The sequence below is a fragment of the Amblyraja radiata genome, chromosome 2 (assembly GCF_010909765.2).
Source record: "Amblyraja radiata isolate CabotCenter1 chromosome 2, sAmbRad1.1.pri, whole genome shotgun sequence".
In the NCBI taxonomy this organism is placed as follows: Eukaryota; Metazoa; Chordata; class Chondrichthyes; order Rajiformes; family Rajidae; genus Amblyraja; species Amblyraja radiata.
The window spans coordinates 97692341-97717024 of NC_045957.1; the positions used below are offsets into that span (position 1 = coordinate 97692341).

General features: G+C 42.6%; 1 protein-coding gene across 2 annotated transcripts in view; it reads right to left on the bottom strand.

The window, feature by feature from the left end:
* tbc1d5 (TBC1 domain family member 5) overlaps positions 1-467 on the bottom strand; it is a 422753-nt gene extending 422286 nt beyond the window's left edge. The window contains exon 1 of one of the 2 annotated variants that reach the window (XM_033050914.1): positions 349-467. The gene's annotated coding sequence lies outside the window, so the exon portion shown is untranslated. The remainder of the gene's footprint in view (positions 1-348) is intronic. The other variant, XM_033050922.1, reaches the window with a different exon arrangement.
* Positions 468-24684: the final 24217 nt, after the last annotated feature.

Below are 24684 nucleotides of genomic sequence, written 5' to 3' on the forward strand. Positions count from 1 at the left end.
GTTGCAATCAAACAGAACCACCAAAACGATAAATAAAGAAGAGAAGAGAAAAAGTTTATTTTCTTTTACATGCAGCTGTAATCTCGCCACACGCGACCAGGGCATGTCTATTTCATCCTCGAAATCAAATCAAGATCTTATCAATGACCAATATTTAACTTCAAGCCTTTGGTGGATCCATACATTGAGAGCTCTCTGCCTTTACTCGACCTCACCAAAAGCCTTGGTTCTAGGCCTGGGAGCAACTCGTGGGACACATGGGGTTGTAGTGTGCAGGAGCACCGACCCTCCGCCCCCCAGCGTGTGCAGCTGAGCTCAGGCCCAGCAAAGCTGATTGTGTTTGTTTACCTGATCCGCCGCCGCCACGGACTCCGCCTCCACCACCCTGTCCCAGAGATAGGAGTCTCCAGCACCGCGCCGCCGCCACCACTGGCCAGACAACCGGCAGCGCGGCTGCGCACCAGCAGCGCCTCCAGCCGGCGGCCGGCACTCCGCTTGCGCATCCCCGCACGCCGGCAGCCGAACGTCGGAAATACGCATGCGTACTACCGCATACCGGCAGCCGACGACCGGGACTACGCCTGCGCACTGCTGTGCGCCGACAGCAGCGACTACGCATGCGTACTACTGCACGCCGGCAGCTGGCAAAAGAATTGCGCAGCTCACGCTCTGCTGCGATTGAACGTCGAAAGGAAGGAGGGAGGAGACCCTGAGTGAGTGGTGGAAGCAGGTAGTTTCACAACATTAACAACCAACATTATCTGAAATGCCGTGGAATACAAGGCAGCCTCAGCTGGAAAATGATATTAGTGTAAATAGATACTTAATATTTCTGTGCCATCAATTTTATCACACATGTTTACACACTTTAAATCTGTGCTCTTATTATAATATCAGTTTAGTTTTGCTAGGATTATTGTATTTGGAGCTTGGAATCAAGACTATATTCAAGAAAAGTATCAGGTCAACAGAGAGAAAAAGCTGAATTATAGAAATGTAAATCTTAGGAGATCAGTCCTAGAACAGAGAACAATATAACACAAAAACAGGACCTTCGGCCCACAATGTCAGATTCAGCTTTCAGATTCAGATTCAAACTTTATTGTCATTGTGCAGTGTACAGTACAGAGACAACGAAATGCAGTTAGCATCTCCCCAGAAGAGCGAACATAGAATATGAGCAATAAATATATACGTACATACAGTCGTAGTAGTGCAATTTTTCTGGGGGAAGGAGTGTCCGGGTGGGCGGGGGGGGGGGGGGGGGGGGGGGGGGTGACTGGCAATCACCGAGGTACAGAATTAAGTAATGTAACAGCCGCAGGGAAGAAGCTGTTCCTGGACCTGCTGGTCCGGCAACGGAGAGACCTGTAGCGCATCACTTACTACTTGCACACAATCCATATTCCTCGTCTCTTAAATGCCTGGCAGTGGTACTCACAAACCTCTGCGTAAAAGTTGCCATGCACATTTCTTTTAAAATTTGCCCCTCTCATTTTAAACCCATGCCCTCTAGTATTTGATTTTTCCATTCTGGGGAAAAAGGTTCTGACTATCCTAGCTATGCCTCTTGTAAATTTATATACTTCCATCAGGTCTCCCTGCAGTCTCGAGCATTCCAGAGAAAACAATCCAAACCTGTTGAACCTTTCCCTTTCGATAATACTCCCTAATCCAGGCATCAAAACTCCTTTGTTCCCTATCCAAAGCTTCCACATGCTTCAAGTTCAAGTTCACATTTATTGCCACATGCACCAGTTATGATACAGTGGAATTTGATTTACCATACAGCCACACAATCAAAAAGAGCATAATACACAATAGAATATAACATGAACATCCACCAGAGTGGAATCAACATTCTTCACTGTGGTGGAAGGCAATAACGTTCAGTCAGCCCTCCTCCTTTGTTCATCCGTGGTCGGAGCCATGAACCCTCCGTAGTTGCCGATATGGCCGGCCCGACGTTCAGGCCCTCTCATCGGGATGGTCGAAATTCCGACGTCGGCTTGGAGGTCCCAAATCGGCCACTTCCAACCGGAGACCGAGGCTTCACGATGTTATAGGCCGCAGGCCGGTGGTTGGAGCTCTTCTCCGGCAATCCTAGACTCCGGAAGGTAAGTCCATGCCATGCCCGCGGCTAGAAGCTCCACAGACCACAGCCCCACGATGCCAAAGTCTCCAGGCCAGCGATCGGAGCACTCCTTTCTGGCAACCACCTGCAAGGGTTTGCCCCCGCTCCGTGATGGAAAAGTTAACGCTGCGCCCCCTGCTGAAGTTCTGGGCCCGACTCCGGGAAAGGCCACTCCAATCCAAGCTGTTAGGCCGCGAGAGGGGAGGCGGAGAAGCGACATGGAAAAATCGCCTCTCCATGAGGAAGAGACTAAAAACCGTTTTCCCCTTTCCCCCACCACCCCTCACATAAGACACACCAAGAGACATAAAAAACCAAACACTCGGACATATAACATTTTTTTTTTTAAAGTCGAAATAACGAACACGCTACTGGCAGGGCAGCCGACTCGCAGCGCCCCCAACGCCCCCACCCTTTCTGTAATAAGCAACCAGAATTGTACACAATAGAATCATAGAAACATAGAAAAATAGGTGCAGGAGTAGGCCGTACAGCCTACACTTCAAGCCAGCATTGCCATTCGATATGATCAGGCTGATCATCTAAAATCAGTACCCCGTTCCTGCTTTTAGCCCTGAGCTAAATCTATCTCTCTTGAAAACATCCAGTGAATCAGTCTCCACCGCCTTCAGTGGCAGAGAATTCCATAGATTCACAACTCTCTGGGTGAAAAAGTTTTTCCTCATCTCAGTCCTAAATGGCCTACCCCATATTCTTAAACTTTGACCCCTGGTTCTGGACTCCCCCAACATCGGGAACATTTTTCCTGCATCTAGCGTGTCCAATCCCTTAATAATTTTATATGTTTCTATAAGATATCCTCTCATCCTTCTAAATTCCAATGAATACATGCCCAGTCGCCCATTCTTTCATCATATGTCAGTCCGGCCATCCCAGGACTTAACCTGATGAATCTACGCTGCATTCCCTCAATAGCAATAATGTCCTTCCTCAGGTTTGGAGACCAAAATTGCACTCAATACTCCAGGTGCGATCTTACCAGGGCCCTGTACGACTGCAGTAGGACCTCCTTGCTCCAAAATTCAAATCCTCTCACAATGAAGGTCAACATACCATAAGCTTTCTTCACTGCCGGCTGTACCTGCATGCTTACTTTCAGTGACTGATATACAAGCACAACCAGGTCTCGTTGCACCTCAAAACACTTTATATATATTTATATATTAAAAATCCTCTCAAAACTCCTTTTAAAAACTCCTTCTCACATTTAATCTATGCTCTGTTGGTTTTGATGCACTCTACCATGGGTAAAAGATTCTGACTATCCGACATGTCTGTGCCTAATTTTTTATGTGCCTCTATCAAATCACCCCACAGTCTCTCCTGTGTTGCAGGGAAAGTAAGCCCAATCTACCCAATCTCTAGCCATAGGTAAAGTTCTCCAATCCAATCAACATCCTGGTAAATCATCTCTGTCCTCTCTTCAGTGCAACCACATCCTTCCCGTGCTGACCAGAGCCGCATACAATGCTCCGTGCGCTCTAACCAATGTTGTAATGTTGCAATATAACATCCCAACTTTTATATTCTGTGCCCTGCCCTATAAAGGTCAGCATGCTATGTACCTCCTTCAGCACCCTATCTACCTCTGTTGGCACTTTCAGGGAACTATGAACTTGAACCTAAAGGCTCTTCTGTTCATCAACATTCCTCAGTGCCCCACTATTGTCCTGAAATTCGACTTTCAATTTGACCTACTAAAATGCATTATCCTGAACTAGTTGTAATTAAATTTCAACAATCAACACTTCCCATCTTTCCATCTATTATCCTGCTGTAGCCTTAGATTACCTTCCTTGTTAACCCTTACACTACACTAACACCATCAATTTTCGTGTCTTTCAATAAAGGAATTATATTTGCGATTCTCCGATCAAAAATCAAATCCAGAAAATGTTGGAAAATTAAAACGTTCATCAAATATCTCACCGCCCACACCTTTTACGACCTGAGACTTCTGGCCCACAGATCTATCAATATGCTCAGTATCACTTCCCTGACTGTAATTCACTAGTGTTCCTCCCCTCCAACTACCGATTAATCATTTTTCTGTGAAGTTACTTGTATGTTGCACAGTGAAAATTTCAATATAGGTGCAATATACTGGTAAAAAAAAGTTCACTGAAACACGATGTAAACAAAACAGAAAAACACAGTTTTTTTCAAAATATGTGAAATGTAGAAACAAACTTATTTACTGACTGTATTTAGACTGTATTACTGTATTACTGACTGACTGAGTATAGAAGTTGGGATGTAATGTTAAAATTGTACAAGGCATTGGTGAGGCCAATTCTGGAGTATGATGTACAATTTTGGTTGCCTAATTATAGGAAGGATGTCAACAAAATAGAGAGAGTACAGAGGAGATTTACTAGAATGTTGCCTGGGTTTCAGCAACTAAGTTACAGAGAAAGGTTGAACAAGTTAGGTCTTTATTCTTTGGAGCGCAGAAGGTTAAGGGGGGACTTGATAGAGGTCTTTAAAATGATGAGAGGGATAGACAGAGTTGACGTGGATAAGCTTTTCCCATTGAGAGTAGGGAAGATTCAAACAAGAGGACATGACTTGAGAATGAAGGGACAGAAGTTTAGGGGTAACATGAGGGGGAACTTCTTTACTCAGAGAGTGGTAGCTGTGTGGTATGAGCTTCCAGTGGAAGTGGTGGAGGCAGGTTCGATTTTATCATTTAAAAATAAATTGAATAGGTATATGGACGGGAAAGGAATGGAGGGTTATGGTCTGAGTGCAGGTAGATGGGACTAGGGGAGAATAGGTATTCGGCACGGACTAGAAGGGCCGAGTTGGCCTGTTTCCCTGCTGTAATTGTTTCATGGTTATATGGTTATCTGTTAATTTATTAACTTTACTCTTAACATCAATATCAGATCTTGATCATCATAATATTTTTTTCTATCTCGTCTAGAGATCATGCCTGAAGGAAAGGGATAAAGGACACAAAGTTGACATCCAAAGTAGGCTGATTGATTTCTATATGCTCGTTGCATTGAGAATAAGTATGATGAAAAGTTACTGTAGACTAGAAAAAATTGCAAGAATTCAATTCAATCATTCCTTTATTGCTTAAAATGTTATTTAGACATTCAGAAAATGGTAGCTATACAGTTTATTTCTTCTACAAATTTGATACGTGAATTAATATTTTAGCTGTGTAGATCATCTTGTAACAAGATAGCATTTCTGTGCATGTGTGGCAGCAGGCATTGTGTTTGGCAAGAGGTTTGCATAACTCCTATCAGACTCCACAGCCTGGAGGAGAACACCTGACACAAAACTCACTGAGTTCAGCACATTGAATGCAGACGACCAGCAAATTAATTAGCCGCATTTTGGCTAAAGAAGGAATGTTGGACGGAATATTCCTCTGCAGGTGAAATGTCCCATTCTATCTGAACTTGACATTGTTGCCATCTGTGGTTTGGATGTACTCTGGGGTGAAAATGCAGTATGTGATTTAATAGAATATAGTGCGGAGATGCTAGAGACTCATTTACTATGGAGCATGAGATCAAACCACAGATTTCCCTTATTGTAACGTCGGGAATGTTTGGGAAGGAACTGCAGATGCTGGTTTACACTAAAGATAGACATAAAATGCTGGAGTAACTCAGCAGGACAGGCAGCATTTCTGGAGAGAAGGAATGGGTGAAGTTTCAGGTTGACACCCTTCTCTAGACTGAGAGTCAACAGAGGGAGTCTAGGGATACGGAAGGGTAAGGTGTGAAAACGACAGATCAAAGCAAAAGCTGAGATGGAAATGTAGAATGGTTCATTGTTAGCCGAGGAGAAGGTGACAAGGAGGAGTACAATCAATAAGGACAGTGAAACGAGTTGGAGAACTAGGGTGGGGGGGGGGGGGGGTGGAGAGAGGGAAAGCAAGGATTACTTGAAGTTAGAGAAATCAATATTCATACCGCTGGGTTGTATGCTACCCAAGCAAAATTCCCAAGGGAATGTTTAGTTTGCTTTGGTCGTGTGGAGGGTTGACTGTGGTTATATGAAGCACTGGCTGCAGTTGTATTTATATTCAGGTGTGGTTGATCGCAGGCAGGTCATTGAACTAGTTATTTGTGCAACTCTGTGATGCAGTAACTTAACTTTAGCTTGTGATCTAAAATGTTTGAGTGCCTCAAACAAACATAACTTATATTGGAAGTTTCAGTCTGAAGAATGGTCCCAACCCAGAGCATCACCTATTCATGTCTAGAAATGCTTTCTGATCCGCAAAGTACTTTGTGTTCTTTTTGTAAACCAGTACCTGCAGTTCCCAGTATCTTAGATTGGAAATTCTTGGACAATAACTAGATGTGAGGATTTAATACTTTACCCATCGCATGTTAATGACTTGTCACTTACTACCCATGATGGTTGAGGTAACAGAGATGATCGATGATTTCTAATGGAAATGGATAGCAACTTGAGGAACAGATATAGAGCCATAGGAATAGAATAAAAATAAGCATTCTGAGTCTCAATCTGTACTGCTATGCCTCCACAAATGAAAATGCATCACATTTTGAACTTTATCCAGTCCTAAGTAAGCAAATTTACTGAAACACAGGGCAAACATTCCAAACTTCAGTTCATACTCTGAAACCCCCGTGTCACACGGTGACATATTGACCCACGAGGTACCCGAGTTTAAAACAAATTTAACTTGTGGTAACTACGTACAATTAACGTAGCGGGAATGTCGGAACTCGTGGACGCAACTTAGCGACTCGTTGCGCTAACGTCAGGTACCCGTGAAATTTGTTAACTCTTGGAAAAATTGAAACATGTTTAAAGTTTTCCACGAATAAAATGTACTGCTGAAGTTAAAAATTGAAACATTTAAACTCGTTTTAAGAATGTAGTGGCCCGTGCATTTACCTTAGTGTCTCGTGAGTCTACCGTGGGAACTCTTTAACTCAGCGGGCAGGCAGCATCTCTGGAGAGAAGGAATGGGTGACGGAATGACATTCCCAAATTTCTGCTGTGTCTTTGTGTAACTCCACCACCGTGTGTTCACTTTTTGTCAACCAGCATCTGCCCTTTCTTGTGTATGACATTATTTGTATCCGTGGCAGTTGATTGTTGCTCCCTTCAGTTTCCCAGGGGGTCGGGACGGGCCTGGAGTTGTTTCACCGGGATCGCCAGCAGATGTGGTAATAAAAAATAAATGGAGATGACCAATGTCCGGTAATTATCTTGTGGTAGTCTAGCTGATCGATCAAATGGAGATTGGCCGGTGGGTGGGGGCAAGTTATAAGCCATCTCTGTCCTACTTATCTCTGGAAAAAAATGGTTTTGGCGAGATGGGAGCACAATTAGTATTTGCAAAGGTAGAATTATTAGTGATAGTTGGAGTGCTGAATATGTTAAAATGGATGAAAATAATAAGGAAATAGGCAGGGATGGAGAAAATCCCCTAGGGGAAGAGAAACGTGTTAAGCAGAAAGAGGGAAATGATGGACCTGTGCCTATAATAACAAAGCAAGTGGCAGCAAAATATCCCCGACACCCTGTGGAGAAAGCAACCCGGTAGAGGATGATTTTAATGATCTGTTGATGATGGCGGCCGCATTACGCCAGCGCCAACCTCCCTATAACCCGGCGTATATAGAGGAAGAACAGGCTGCAGCCCCATCAGTTGCTGAGGCTCTGTTTCCACCTCTGGTGGCTCAGATGGATTGGTTTACCGGTAAAGGAGTCACAGCTCCTCCGGCTAGTCCAGAAGAAGCGGATGTTACCAATGGGTGGGGACCAGATACACGATTGAGAAGAAATAAAATAGATATCAAGAAGGATGAGCAAACAAAGCTCCAGGTGATGAATGTTAAGGAAGAGTCTAAGCCCGAGTCTCTGATAGAGCCCCCCATATTATGATAGGAGAAATCCCCGTGTTGAAACCCTGGACCCCAGCTGAAGCTAGAGCCATGGTTGCAGAAGCTCCAGATCCCTTGAAGAAAACAAGTGCATTTCTTAATTGGTTGTGCAGCCCCATGATAGAACCTTCATCAGAACCCGCTCGTGTATATGGCGTCACTTACTGTACTTTTATAATCTCTAGAACAGCCCCAGTCTCGTTACTGGGAAGGCAGGCTCTGTGCAAACTGGGAGCAGTTCTCTGCAGTTCCTTCCAACAGTAGTTTCCCAATTTGACGAGGAAGCAGAAGAGCCGAAACCCTAACTGTTCCTCTTTCCCCATACGCTGCCTGACCTACTGAATTCACCCCGTATGTCCTATTTCGAAATACAATTATTAATACTTGTTTTACAATTCCACTAATACGGGAGGAAGGCCGTATGAAACAATGAGTTTGGGTCCGAAATGGGAACTGAAAGAAGAGTAACTCGGGAGAGGAACTTGGTAACTCGGGAGTGGAACTTGACACATCGCGGAAATGAGAAGTAAACGGCAAACTTATACACACACACACACACGTGGGAACTCGGTTAAAATCTTGGAATCTCATACACAACCACAAGTCTTTCACTCGGGGTACCTCGTGGGTCAGCTCGCACCGTGAGTCAGGGCTATAAACAGTTTCTCCACCCCCGACTCCCACCCACCCCTCATCAGCCACCTTCCATTTTAGTCAATGCCGAGTTGCATAGCAGAATCTAGGAAGTTGATCATTTATTTCAAGGAAAATGACCGAAGTTTAATATGCCTGAGTATACAATAGGAGCTGGTTGTGCCCTAGAACCAGTCTTTGCAGATCAGCTGCTAAAAAAGGGATGAGCTATGGTGCTGTTTGAAGAGTAATCCATTCAGCTCAACCTAAATTTGGATGTTGGGTGAACATTGAAAGGAATGTAATAAAAGCTGTAAATATTGATGTTCGGGATGAAATGTTTGAGAGCCCGGAGAGAAGAATTGAGGCTCATGGCGTTTAAGGGTCAATAGCAGAATAGCAGAATGGTTTAAGAAGAGAAAACTCTTATAAGTAAAGTTTCAAAGTTTGTACAGGTTGAACACCGATTTTCCGGCAACTGATGCTCCGCCCGGCCCGATAATCCGGACAAAATTATGAGAGCTCAGCTGAAATGCGATGAGGAGGAATTTCTTTAAGTCTTCTTTAAGAGGGTGGTGAATCTGTGGAATTCATTGCCACAGAAGGCTGTGGAGGCTGTCAATGGATATTTTTAAGGCAGAGATAGATAGATTCTTGATTAGTACGTGTGTCGGGGTTATGGGAAAAGGAGGAGAATGGGGTTAGGAAGGAGAGATAGATCAGCCATGATTGAATGGTGGAGTAGACTTGAAGGGGCTGAATGACCTAATTCTACTCCTATCACTTATGAACATATGAACCTTATGAAATTCCCTGAGCAGCCACAGATTGCATTGTGAGTGGGGAGCGCTCTTTCTGGTCGTGTACCGTGGTCATGAAAGAATCACCTATACTCTCAATCTTCTGTTTCATGAAGTCCCTCACATAAGAATGGTTAGCAAAACAGAGCCCCACAAGATTGGAGGGTCAAAGGCAGAATAGATAGGAAAAATGGTTGAAAGCAGCAATCAAAATGAACTGACTAAAGCCATTTTCTGACTGAAGGACAATGGTGATGATCCTCAGTGACCAATGTTTTTTTAAAAATGTGCTTAGACTGTAACTCATAGTACAGTGGCAACTTACACTTTACGTGCGACATAAAATGAACAAGTTTGTGGATGACACAAAGCCTGGAAAAATGGTTAAACAGTGAGGTCTCACATATTTAATTCTGTAATTATCTAAAAATCATGAAACATCAAAGAAATTGTTTAGAAATGAAAATATAAGAATGATAATCATAATTTTATTGAGGAAAACGACTACTTTGAAATGTAATATGGATAATTCATAAATAAAACTTGATTGGAATGCTGACCACAGTGCTATAGGCTCTCTTCACCCTCCATTGAGAGTGCACCACACTGAATATTGTGATTGATGGCCTTCCCTTTAATTTAAAGAGCTACAGGCAAAGGAGTAGCTTGCCCAGAAAATTTGGCCCATAAGACACTTGGCTAGTGATTGTAAAATTCAGCAGAGGTTGCAGATAAAGGGAGATAACAGTTTGCAAGAGCAAAGTTCAGTCCTCATGGATTCCATCTCTGCTGACCATGATTGCTAAATCTCCTGAATCCTCTCTTAAAATGGTGGCAATTCTGCTTCAATGGCAATAATTAGTCTAACAATTACACAGTTTGGAACTAATTTGATGGCACACAGGAGGGCTGAGGGGAACAGCTTCTGTTAATGTTGACAGGGTGGGGGGTTGCCATAGGATCTTCCAGTTTGTTGGAGAAGGAGCTCCATCCAGAACATCAGTTCTCCTGTTATGTTCCTTACATTATAAACAATCTTCCCCATTTAAAAAAGAGAGATTAAATCTGAAGCCGAAGTGCTCGGATAGAAGTTTAAGAAAAAGCAAAGTACAAATTTATTTTCTATTTACTAGACATGGATGTTGCTACAAGGCCAGAATTTATTGCCTACAGCGTGCTGGTGAATTTGGAAGTGCATGCTTAAGGTAATGGAATGGGTTGCCAATGTGAGTGAGCTGCCTTTAATTTAGTTTGGTTTAAACTGTAGATACCACATTGAAATAGGTTCTTCGTCCCACCCAATCCAGGCCGACCATTGATCATCCGTTCACTTCACACTACTTCTATGTTATCCCACTTTCTGTGTACATTAGGAACAATTAACAAAGGCCAAATAAGCTACAAATCCACATATCTTTAAGATGTGGGTGGAAACTGGAGCACTTGGAGGAAACCCACGAGGTCGCAAGGAGAATGTGCAAACACCACACGTACAGCAACCAAGGTGAGGTTTGACCCCGGGTCTCTGATGCTGTGAGGCAGAGGCTTTACCAGCTCTGCCACTATGCTGTTAGTCATTGTTTTTTCTGTAGTTTTGTCTTGCTTTTCCCAAGATACTAATTTTGTTGCGAGTGGTATACATATTATTAACTAAGTAATGGCCCTGTCCCACTTAGGAAACCTGAACGGAAACCTCTGGAGACTTTGCGCCCCACCCAAGGTTTCCGTGCGGTTCCCGGAGGTTCCCGGAGGTTTTTGTCAGTCTCCCTACCTGTTGAGTTACACCAACATTTTGTGTCTATCAATTCAAGAGATATACAGCAAATGACTGACTAATCAATAAATAAATGAACAAACTAACAAACTAATTTAATAAAGATACAGATTGCATTTTGTGGGCAATAAGATTATTCCTTTGCAGCACATAGTCCAGCAGATTCCTATCTTACAGGGGTGGTTTAAATGTAGAATTTGCTAACCTGATGGAGATTGAAGTAAATGGCTAGATCCTTTCACAGGAACCTAAAGTACACGAGAGAGAGAAAAAAAAATGCTATGATATAACTATAATGTGGAAAGGGAACAAGCAGATGAAGTTTAACCTGCGAAACAGAGTAGTTCAATCGAATGGTACACATGTTGCTGTGGATTCTGTGCAGTTCTACATAATTCCTTAGGAACAAGTTTATTTTTCAATAAAAATAATTTGCCTGCTCTGGAATCTGAGTAACAAGGCTAGTGTTGCATGAAACATGCACAATTAATAGCCATGGTTCTTATGAGTATATAATAACACACACTCATCTCCCTGCTACCTTCAGGTAGAAGGTACAGGAGCCTGACGACTGCAACGACCAGGTTCAGGAATAGCTACTTCCCCACAGCCATCAGGCTATTAAACCTGGCTCGGACAAAACTCTGATTATTAATAACCCATTATCTGTCATTTTGCACTTTATCAGTTTAATTATTCATGTGTTTTGTAGTCAATGCCTATTATGTTCTGTGTGCTGAAGCAAAGCAAGAGTTTCATTGTCCTATCAGGGACACATGACAGTAAACTTGAACTTGAACTTAAGTGAAATTTGGGGAAGTTTGAAAATTCCCCTCAACATTTCTCCAGTGTTGATGGAGTTAACATATGGTGGAAACCATATAATTTAGGTTTTTCAACAGAGCTCCAACCCTCCACCTCCTCATCACCTTCATCACCACTCCTTCTATTCAGGGATAAGCTGACCTTTCCCATCTTTCCGAAGTGCTAGCATTTCAAGGGCAAGGACTTGAATTTGAGTAATAACTTAGTTGAAGAGGAAATTTAAACATGAGAAAATGAAATTGTTTAAAACATAATAAATTCATGAAATAATTAACAAGATGAAGTAATTGGATCAGAAGTGCAAAGGAAATTTGAAAAGTAATTTGATGGAATTAGGATGTGTTTAGACTAGGATTGACTGAATGGACTGAATGGCATCCGGAGGAATCATAATTTTCTTTGATTCTACTTTCCTTTGATCTACATGCAGTAACATTAAATTTTGTTAAGCCACGATTTACACTAGCTACAAAAGATACCAATGTGGCGTCAGCTGATACACCGACCACTTATGGTCGAACCCTCGTCAGTAGCTACGAGGGCTGGCACGTGACTTCATGGGCTAGGGGGAGTGTCCTGCTACATAAGCTTATCTCACCTTGAGATCTCCAGAGTCAACAGGTAGCTGAGCTCGAAACAACACCCTCACTCAGCTACAGCAGCAATGACAATTATGTTAGTGGACCAAACTTACATGTAACACCTGAATAAAGCAACTGTTTATTCACCACGTTTGGTGCCGCTACACCAAACACAATAATGTAGTGTATTGACTTACTGCCTCCCAATGCTCTAGCAATCCAAATTCAATCATGACTTCCGGTGCTGTTTGTGCAGAGTTTGCATGTTCTGGACAAATGAAAATTCTAGAAGGCAGAACTCAATGGGAAAAATGGTTCTTCTCATTTTTGACATTTTTCATTGCCATCAAATACAACTTTCTTCTCTGTTAATATTGTCCTTAACTAAATTCTACATTTTCCATTGGAAAAAAAGTGGCAATTGAAATGCTACAGCTAAATAAAAATAATTGACAAGTAGGCACATAGTACCATGCTCACTGTGAATATGTTCGAAGAATAACACTCGAGTAAAGTTTTCAGTTTAACTCCGATTAACTGCTTCTCTATAAAAACAGATAACTTTATTTATTACTACCCACTACCAACTTCTCAGCTTGGTAATTGTAAAGGAATTGTCATGCTGCAATATTTACAAAAAAACTCCATTGCCAGACTTGTTTTTTATCCATTAGGGTTAATGGACATATAACACTACACCGGGGATATACAGTTTATGGTATCTGCTGTTCCAAAATGTTGCATATCAGTGGTAAAGATGAGAAGAAAAGCTGGTGGAAGAACTGAAAAACGAAAATATTAACCCTACTTCTTTAATTGACTATTTTTGTGTGTGAAAGGCGCAGTAAATGGAATGTTCGGCTTTCTGTTTTGGCTAGCTATATAAATAAGTTCTTGTTCCTGTATCTTGCAAATTTGGTTGGAGGAAACGCTTATCAGATTCATGTTCTGAATCTTTTGAATTTGTAGTCGGCAGGGCAGTACTCTGCATATCGCCAACTTGGATGTGTTGTGCATACTAACGTGCTGCTAGTGCCCCCTTAAAACTGTCTAGTGAAGGTGATTTGACCATATTGTTGTCTAGTTTATTCCATTCCCTTAAGGTTCTTACAAAGAATGAGTTCTTATAAATATCTGTCCTGGTGAATGGGATTTCTATTTGCATATCATATCTCTTTCTTGTTCTCCTTTCTGTTGAGTACGTTATGTATCTATCTGTAGTTATGCCCACCATCCCCTTTTGAATCTTGTACCACATGGCTAGTCTGTTCCTTGCCCTTCTTGTTTCCAGCATTTCCCACTCCAGGTCGGACAGCATCTGGGTGACACTGCTACCTCTATTGTAGTTCCCTATGCAAAAGCGTGCTGCTTTCCTCTGTACCCCTTCTAGTTTGTTGATATGACCAGTTTTGTATGGGTCTTAGGCGCATGAAGCGTATTCCAGTAAGGGTCCAACCAATGTTATATATGCTTTGTTTTTCACTTCCTTTGGGCAGAACCAGAGGTTTCGTCTAAGGAATCCTAGTGTCCGGTTGGCTTTAGTGACCGTGTTGTTCATGTGTTCCCTCCACAAAAGCTTGTTATCAAGATGAACTCCAAGGTATTGTTGTGAACTTGTATGATGAAGTATTTGTCCACAGAAGACGTAGTCTCGAGTAGGTGGTTTCTTCTTGTTTTAAATTACCATAATTGAACATTTGGTTGGGTTGAAACTCATCTTCCGTGTGTTTTGCCATAATTCCAAGGACTTAAGGTCTTCTTGTAAGGAGTTCATATCCTCTACATCAGTGACAGGTGTATATACAAGACAATCATCTGCGAAGAGTCTTGTTTTATAATTTATGTGTTCAGGTAGATCATTAACGTACGTCAATGATCTGCGTTCGGTTTGTGAGAAAGTCCCTAATCCAGTTATGTAGACTATTTCTGATGCCATAGTAATCCAGTTTTCCTAGGAGTCTTTCATGAGGAACTTTATCGAATGCTTTCGAAAAGTCCAGGGTTGCCATATGCATAGATTTCCCCTTATCTAATGCCCTTGTGATGTCATCAATAGTGATAATAAGTTGTGTTTCCATTGAACGTTTTGCTCTGAAGCCATGTTGTGAGTCCACCAGTGTCCCATTCTTTTCGAAATGGTCCATGATGATAGAGTGTATGATGTGTTCCATGATCTTACATGTAACACTGGTCAGTGAAACTGGTCTGTAATTCTCAGGCGCAGCCTTATTGCCTTTCTTAAATATTGCACAAATGTTTGCTTCCTTCCACTGTCGTGGTAGTGACCCACAATCAATTGAGGACTGGAATAAATCTGTGAGTACGGGTGCTATTTTCGATGCGAACATCTTTAGAAACCATGGAGGCAACTGATCTGGGCCCGCTGCTTTGTTTGGCATTAGGTTCTGTAGTTGTGTTAGTACTCCTGCCTCATGGATCACTAGTTCAGGTATATCCTGTATGTTACTGGTTCCCATCGATGAAATGTATGACTTGTTTTCCCTCGTAAATCCACTGGTGAATTGAGCATTTTTAACCACTCCAACCTTAAAACTGTACTCCCCAGGTTCCATCAACATGTCTCCTGTCCAACCAGAGGAGACAATATTCTGGATTTAGTATACACTAATATTACTGAAGTCTACAAAGCCCTCCCCCTCCCCCACCTGGGACAGTCTGACCACCTCTCTCTGTTCCTGCTCCCCAAATACACACCTCTCATCAGACATGTGAAACCAACCGTGAGGTTTGGCCTGAAGGGGCTGTCTCTGTGCTACAGGAACAGTTTCAGCAAACAGACTGGAGTCTGTTTGCCACTCAGGCCACCTTTGACTCCCAAGTGGACATTAACACATACACCTCATCCGTTTTGGACTACATAAAATTCTGCACCGACAACGTCACAACCCATAAACAAATAAAGACCTTCCCTAATCAGAAGCCGTGGATGAGCAGAGAGGTCAGACTCTTGCTGAAGGCTCGCGATGCCGCTTTTAGATCCGGCGACGCTGAGGGATACAGCTCATCCAGGGCCAACCTGAAAAAGGGAATCAGGAGCGCAAAACTCAAACACAAACGACAGATCGAGGAACATTTTCAAAACAACTCCGACCCCAGACGCATGTGGCAAGGCATCAAGTCCATTGCCGACTACCATAAAGTTAACCCCCCCCCCCCCCCCAGACAACGCCTCCCTTCCTGACGAGCTAAACTACTTCTATGCTCGTTTTGACCGGGACAACAAAACACCAGCCATCAAAGCTGCCCCACCCCCGAACGAACAACCCCTCAGTCTCTCCACCTCTGCTGTACAAGGCGCACTGAGCAAAGTGAATGAGCACAAAGCTGCCGGCCCCGATGGCATCCCCGGGCGTGTACTCAGGGCATGTGCTGGACAACTATCCCTGATCTTCACTGACATTTTCAATCTGTCACTGGCCCAGGGTGTCGTCCCTACTTGCCTCAAGACCTCAACCATTGTGCCAGTGCCTAAACAGTCAGCTTCAGGGAGTCTCAACGACTTCCGCCCAGTGGCATTCACCCCCGTCATCGCGAAGTGCTTTGAGCGGCTGATCTTGGCTCACCTCAAAGCCAGCCTCCCCCCCACATTGGACCCCCATCAGTTTGCCTACCGGCCCAACAGGTCTACAGAGGACGCCGTATCTGCGGCCCTACACTCTGCCCTGACCCACCTGGACAACAACAACTCCTACATCAGGTTGTTGTTCATCGACTTCAGCTCCGCAATTAATACCGTCATCCCCGCCAGCTTGATCACCAAACTCAGCGGACTTGGCATCACCACCTCCCTCTGCAATTGGACACTGGATTTCCTCACCAACAGACCACAGTCTGTTAGGATCAACAACCTCACCTCCTCCACTCTAACACTGAACACCGGCGTGCCACAGTGCTGTGTGCTCAGCCCTCTCCTCTACTCCTTCTTCACCCATGACTGTGTCCCTAAGTATGGCTCCAACGCCATCATAAAATTTGCCGATGACACCACGGTGGTAGGACTGATCAGCGACAACAACGAATCAGCCTATAGGGAGGAGGTCCAGAACCTGGCAGCCTAGTGTGCCAACAATAACCTCGTCCTCAACTCCAAGAAGACGAAGGAAATCATTGTTGACTTCAGGAAGACCAGAGGTGGCAGACATACCCCCATCCACATAAACGGGACTGAGGTGGAGCGCGTCTCCAACTACAAATTCCTCGGGGTACACATCTCAGAGGATCTGTCCTGGTCCCTCAATACCACAAAACTGATCAAAAAGGCGCAGCAGCGCCTTTACTTTCTGAGGAGGCTTAAGAAAGCTCACCTGTCCCCCCAGATCCTGTCCAACTTCTACCGCTGTACCATCGAAAGTATCCTGACCACCTGCTTCACGGTATGGTACAGCAGCTGCACCACAGCTGACAGGAAGGCACTGCAACGGGTGGTGAAAACCGCTCAGCACATCATCGGTGCCCCGCTCCCTGCCATGGATGCCCTCCACCACAAACGGTGTCTGAGACGGGCCGGGAAAATCATCAAGGACCCCTCTCACCCTAACCATGGACTATTTGCCCTCCTCCCATCAGGGAGGCGGTACAGGAGCCTCAGGTCTCGCACAAGCAGGCTGAGGAACAGCTTTTTCAATAACGCCATTACACTGCTGAACTCACAGTCCCGTCGCTAGCTATCTTTAGACTTTCCCATTTGTATACATTTATTTGCCTATGTACCAGTTTAATTCATCCACAGTCCACACATTGTTAACCAGTATTTTTATTTGTGTTTTTATTTTGTACTTTTATTTTTATTTCTACTATCTTGCACTATGACCAGACGCTAAACTGCATTTCGTTGTACCTGTACTCGTATTTGTGTAATGACAATAAAGTTGAATTGAATTGAATTGAATTGAATTAAGTGCTTCGGCCTTCCATTTCCCATCACTTACAACCGTGTTGCTCACCATGAGGTCTGCAGCTCCCTTCTCTCCGTTACCCAAACGTTTCATATAAGACCAAAATTGCTTGACGTTTTCTTTCATTGCTGTGGTAAGGTTGTTTGACACAAAGTCTTGTTCGGCTTTAGCAATCAGAGCAGTCATCTGCATCATCAAACAGATATAGATTGGTTCAAAACAGAATTCTGCATGAGCTACTGTTTATATGAAATTGATCCCAGCTGCATTTCATTTAGATAAAATAGTTTAAGCATTAATGAAGCTAGTTTCATTTGAAATTTCTACATGGAGCAAAATATTGGGAGCCAAGCCGTCATACCTTCAACTTTTGTCATGTTGTGTACTTGGGTGTCAGCCTTGAATCAGATGCAGCACTTAGGAATGAAAGAGAAAGTCATGAAAAGAAAACTTACTTCATGGCTGTCTTGATCACTTTTTGAACTCAAAGTGATGGTTTTGAGTGTAATAGCCCTGTCCCACAGCACGAGTTCATTCCAAGAGCTCTCCCGAGTTTAAAAAAAATCAAACTCGTGTTAAGCACGGAGAATGAACGTAACGGGTACATCGGAGCTCGGGGACGTCACTTAGGGGCTCGTAACGCTAACGGCAGGTACTCAGGAAGATTCGCTAATGGCAGGTAAGCACGGGAAGACTCGTGAAGATTTTTCAACATGTTGAAAAATGTCCACGAGAGCCCCGAGTACCGATGAGTGGCCATTACCGTAAATCTCCGAGTTCGAATCAGGGCAAACTCGGGAGAGCTCTTGGAATGAACTCGTACCGTGGGACAGGGCTTTAAGTGCTAAGACTATGCCTTGCAAGGCTTCAGTGCAGAGACTGAGAGGTAAGCTAACGTAAAACCTTTCTCTTTCCTCTGTAGTCCTGATAGTTTAGAGGTAGCAATCAGAGCAGTCACTGCTCTTTTCTGAAAAGCCATTTTGTCTCCCCCCCTCCTCCTCCACCACCATCTCCCCAAACAGTATCTAAGATGGTCACAGGGAAATCCTCTGGGAAGTGTGAAGCTAAAGACCCTGACTGACCACATAGAATGGTTAGTGCTGGAGTTGGTCTCGCTCAGGAGCATCTGATATGACACCATGCTTTGCAGATGACACAAAGCTTTGCAGATGACTCATTATTATGTGAATGGTGTCAAGTTGGGAAAAGGGGAAGTACAACGAGTTCTGGGGGTCCTTGTTCATCAGTCACTGAAAGTAAGCATGCAGGTGCAGCAGGCAGTGAAGAAAGCTAATGGCATGTTGGTCTTCATAACAAGAGGAGTTGAGCATAGGAGCAAGGAGGTCCTTCTGCAGTTGTACAGGGCCCTAGTGAGAGCACACCTGGAGTACTGTGTGCAGTTTCTAAATTTGAGGAAGGACATTCTTGCTATTGAGGGAGTGTAATGTAGGTTCACAAAGTTAATTCCCGGGATGCCGGAGTGTCATGTGTTGATAGAATGGAGCGGCTGGGCTTGTATACTCTGGAATTTAGAAGGATGAGAGAGGACCTTATTGAAACATGTTAGATTATTAAGGGATTAGACACGCTAGTGGCAGGAAACATGGTCCCAATGTTGGGGGAATCCAGAACCAGGAGCCACAGTTTAAAAATTAGGGGTAGGCTATTTAGAACAGAGATGAGGAAAAAAAATTTCACCCAGAGAGTTGTGAATTGGTTTCTGCAGTCATACACACAAGAAAAAGAACCAAGACACCAAATTCAAGTTATTCAACTTCAGAAGAATTAATAATAAATTAAATAAGTTCTATACATTGAATTTTCTTTTTGTGTTTCTCTGGAAAGGAGTCTCGTCCACTTACAAAATTATATTTACATCTACAGCTCTGAATAATCGCTAATTTATTGTTTTAATGGATTCCTTTTTGTTTTCTATATTTTATACTTCTAAATTAATTTTTACATTTTATCCACATATACATGTAATCAACTTGATCCCAATATCTACAAATAAATGACAGTGGAGTTAAGTCATGTTACTCGACATCACTTTTCCCAATGTAATTACTTAATGCACTGTGAAGTGTATTGTTATTATTTGTCATTGTTAACAATACTGTGTGCCACAATCTAACTAGAGTGAATGATTACATGTATTCTTCTATTTAATTCTTAATTGTAACCATTTTCCATGTGTCCCTTTCTCCTTGTATCCCTAGTGAAAAGAGGGAGATGCACAAGATGATAACAGGAGAACATTTCTGGCACTTTGCATTATATCCTGTTGAACTTGTTAGTGTAGTTGGAGGCATCTTTAAACTCAAAGTGGCTGATGAAATCATAGAGACATAAAATATTATGGATCAAATTGATCGATTGATCGATCGATTGCTGCAGCTCTTCCTATGCTCATCCAGGTAAATGTGATGGGAAATCTCCTGCCTTTGCCATTTTCTCATCCAATGGAGTCCTTGACCCCTACTACCCTTTTGATCAAAAGAAAAGTTTGTCTCGATTTCTTCTAATCTTTCCACTAATTGAGTCTCCTGTTACTGATCTCTCTGCAGAGAGAAATAAATCATTCCTGGTCATACTGCACAGGCTTCTTGTAATTTTGTGTAGCCCCATTAAATCCTCCCCAGTTTCCTTTGTTTCGTAGAAAAATAATTAGAATCCTCCAGTTAATAATCAGGATATTTTAAAGAAAACTTGTCTTGGTACTTATGATTATGATACAGTAGTATTCCATCTAGTTCACCAGACCTTATAATCCTTTCCCCGCCTACACCATCCTTGCTGTATGGTGACCAGGACCGCACAGTTCTTCTGGCTTTGTCCAAACCAGTGTTTTAAATAAGTAAGTATGTAAATTTATTGGCCAAGTATTCACATACAAAGAATTTGCCTTGGTACTCCGCCCACAAGTAACAACATGACATACAGTGACAGTTACGAATGACTCAGAAAACACTAAACATTAATAATAATAAAACATTAATGATAAAACACCATTGATCAAGCATGTGAACCAACAAAATACCAGATCAAAGGGAGGCTACAGATTTTTGGCTGTTGAGTAGAGCAACTACTCGTGGATAAAAACTGTTTTTATGATTCAAATGTCACCTCCACGATTTTGCATACAATGTTTCAACTAATTAAGAGCATGAGAAATGGGAGCAGAGGTAGGTCATAAAGTCATATGAGCCTGCTCTGCCATTCAATATCATATCTTAATTGCATTCTTCTCCCTATGCATGTAATCTTTGACACCACTAAATTAATCTTGACTATATTTAATGACATAGCATCCACAATTCACTTGCATAAAGTATTCCAAAGATTCTCAAACCTCTGAGTGGACATTCTTATTAGTGTTAAGTGGCTGCTAAAATAATGTGAAATTATTTTATTCTCCCTCTCTCCCTCCCCACCACCACCAGCAAAAACATCTAATCAGCACCTATGCTTTCAAGACCCTGTAGAAACATATACAGTATGTTTAAATTAGATTACTTTCTTCTAAGCTCCAGGGACAGGGACATTTCTCTTCATAGAACATAGGACAGTACAATACAGGGACAAGCCCTTCAGTCCACAATGTCTGTGCCATACATGATGTCAAAATCTTATCTGCTTGCACATAATCCATATCCCTCCATTCCCTGAATATTCATACGCCTATCCAAAAGCCCCTTGTGTGTCATTGTCCTATCTGTTTCATCCTCCGCCCTTGGCAGATCATTCCAGGCATTCGCCACCCTCTGTGTAAAAAAAAAATTGCCGCGCACATCTCCTTCAAGCTTTGCCCCTCTCACTGTAAATCTATGTTCTGTAGTATTTGATTTTTCCATCCTGGGAAAAAGGTTCTGACTGTCAAGACTATCAATGCTTCTCATAATTTTATCTATTTCTATCAGGTCTCTCCTCAAACTCCGGTGTTCTAGAGAAAACAATCCAAGTGTCCAACCTCTTGTTGTAGCTAATACCCCCAAATCAGATTTAATTCTGATAAAATGACCTCTACACCCTTTCCAAAGCCTCCACATCTTTCCTCCAATGGGGCGACCAGAACTGCATGTGAAACTTCAAATGCTGCCTAACCAAAGCCATATAAAGCTGCAACATTACTGAGAGTCATACACCATGGCCCAACTTACCCATGCCAATAAGATGCCCCTGCTCTGGCAACTTGTTCCATGTACCCACCACTCTCTGTGGAAAACAATTGCCTCTCAGTTTCCTGTTAAATCGTTCCTGTTAAGTAGTCCAACCTGCCTGCATTTGGCCCATATCCCTCTAAACCTGTCCTATCCATGACTCTGTGTACTCACCCTATCTATTCCCCTCATGATCTTAAACACGTCTATAAGATCACACCACAGCTTCTTGCGTTCCAAGGAATAAAGTCCTAGCCTGCATAACCTCTCCCTATAGCTCATTCTTGTAAATCATTTCTTCACTCCTAGCAACATTCTTGTAAATCATTTCTTCACTCTTTTCAGTTAACGGTATCCTTCCTATTTCAGGTCACCAAAACTGAACATAATACTCTGTGTGGCCTTATCAATGTCTTGTACAACTGTAACGTAATATCCTAACTTCTATTCTCAATACAGTTACTGATTACCAAAAGCCTTCTTAACCACGCTATCTAATTGTGACATTATTTACTGGGAACTATGTACCTGCGCCTAGATTCCTTGACTCCTAGATACTGCACCTACATACCACACTCCAGGGACCTGCATTCACTGTGAAGATCCAGTCCTGTTTTGACTTCCCAAATGCAATATGTCACATTTATTTACTTGAGCTCCATTAACCATTCTGTAAATGGGCTGGATGGGTTGGAGATTGTAAAATGTTGCAGGATAGTTTTTTGCAGCAATACATAGAAGTACCTACTAGAGAAGGGGCGGTGCTGGACCTCCTGTTAGGAAATGAGACGGGTCAGGTGGCAGAGGTATGCGTTGGGGAACAGTTCGGGACCAGTGATCACAATACCATTAGTTTCAATATAATTATGGAGAGGGTCAGAACTGGACCTAGGGTTGAGATTTTTGATTGGAGAAAGGCTGACTTTGAGGAGATGCGAAAGGATTTAAAAGGAGTAAATTGGGACAGTTTGTTTTATGGGAAAGATGTGGAAGAGAAATGGAGTACATTTAAAGGTGACATTTTAAGAGTACAGAATCTTTATGTCCCTGTTCGGTTGAAAGGAAATAGTAAAAATTGGAAAGAGCCATGGTTTTCAAGGGAAATTGGATACTTGGTTCGGAAAAAGAGAGATCTACAATAATTATAGGCAGCATGGAGTAAATGAGGTGCCTGAGGAGTATAAAGAATGTAAAAAGAATCTTAAGAAAGAAATTAGAAAAGCTAAAAGAAGATATGAGGTTGCTTTGCAAGTAAGGTGAAAGTAAATCCAAAGGGTTTCTACAGCTATATTAATAGCAAAAGGATAACGAGGGATAAAATTGGTCCATTAGAGAGTCAGAGTGGACAGCTATCTGCAGAGCCAAAAGAGATGGGGCAGATATTGAACAATGTCTTTTCTTCGGTATTCACCAAGGAGAAGGATATTGAATTATGTGAGGTAAGGGAAACAAGTAGAGTAGCTATGGAAACTATGAGATTCAAAGAAGAGGAAGTACTGACACTTTTGAGAAATATAAAAGTGGATAAGTCTCCAGGTCCGGACAGGATATTCCCTAGGACATTGAGGGAAGTTAGTGTAGAAATAGCAGGGGCTATGACAGAAATATTTCAAATGTCATTAGAAACGGGAATAGTACCGGAGGATTGGCGTACTGCGCATGTTGTTCCATTGTTTAAAAAGGGGTCTAAGAGTAAACCTAGCAATTATAGACCTGTTAGTTTGACGTCAGTGGTGGGCAAATTAATGGAAAGGATACTTAGAGATAATATATATAAGCATCTGGATAAACAGGGTCTGATTAGGAACAGTCAACATGGATTTGTGCCTGGAAGGTCATGTTTGACTAATCTTCTTGAATTTTTTGAAGAGGTTACTCGGGAAATTGATGAGGGTAAAGCAGTGGATGTTGTATATGTGGACTTCAGTAAGGCCTTTGACAAGGTTCCTCATGGAAGGTTGGTTAAGAAGGTTCAATGGTTGGGTATTAATGGTGGCGTAGCAAGATGGATTCAACAGTGGCTGAATGGGAGATGCCAGAGAGTAATGGTGGATGGTTGTTTGTCAGGTTCGAGGCCAGTGACTAGTGGGGTGCCACAGGGATCTGTGTTGGGTCCACTGTTGTTTGTCATGTACATCAATGATCTGGATGATGGTGTGGTAAATTGGATTAGTAAGTATGCAGATGATACTAAGATAGGTGAAGTTGTGGATAATGAAGTAGATTTTCAAAGTCTACAGAGAGATTTATGCCAGTTGGAAGAGTGGGCTGAAAGATGGCAGATGGAGTTTAATGCTGATAAGTGTGAGGTGCTACATCTTGTCAGGACAAATCAAAATAGGACGTACATGGTAAATGGTAGGGAATTGAAGAATGCAGATGAACAGAGGGATCTGGGAATAACTGTACACAGTTCCCTGAAAGTAGAATCTCATGTAGATAGGGTGGTAAAGAAAGCTTTTGGTGTGCTGGCCTTTATAAATCAGAGCATTGAGTATAGAAGTTGGGATGTAATGTTAAAATTGTACAAGGCATTGGTGAGGCCAATTCTGGAGTATGGTGTACAATTTTGGTCGCCTAATTATAGGAAGGATGTCAACAAAATAGAGAGAGTACAGAGGAGATTTACTAGAATGTTGCCTGGGTTTCAGCAACTAAGTTACAGAGAAAGGTTGAACAAGTTAGGGCTTTATTCTTTGGAGTGCAGAAGGTTAAGGGGGGACTTGATAGAGGTCTTTAAAATGATGAGAGGGATAGACAGTGTTGACGTGGATAAGCTTTTCCCACTGAGAGTAGGGAAGATTCAAACAAGGGGACATGACTTGAGAATTAAGGGACTGAAGTTTAGGGGTAACATGAGGGGGAACTTCTTTACTCAGAGAGTGGTGGCTGTGTGGAATGAGCTTCCAGGGAAGGTGGTGGAGGCAGGTTCGTTTTTATCATTTAAAAATA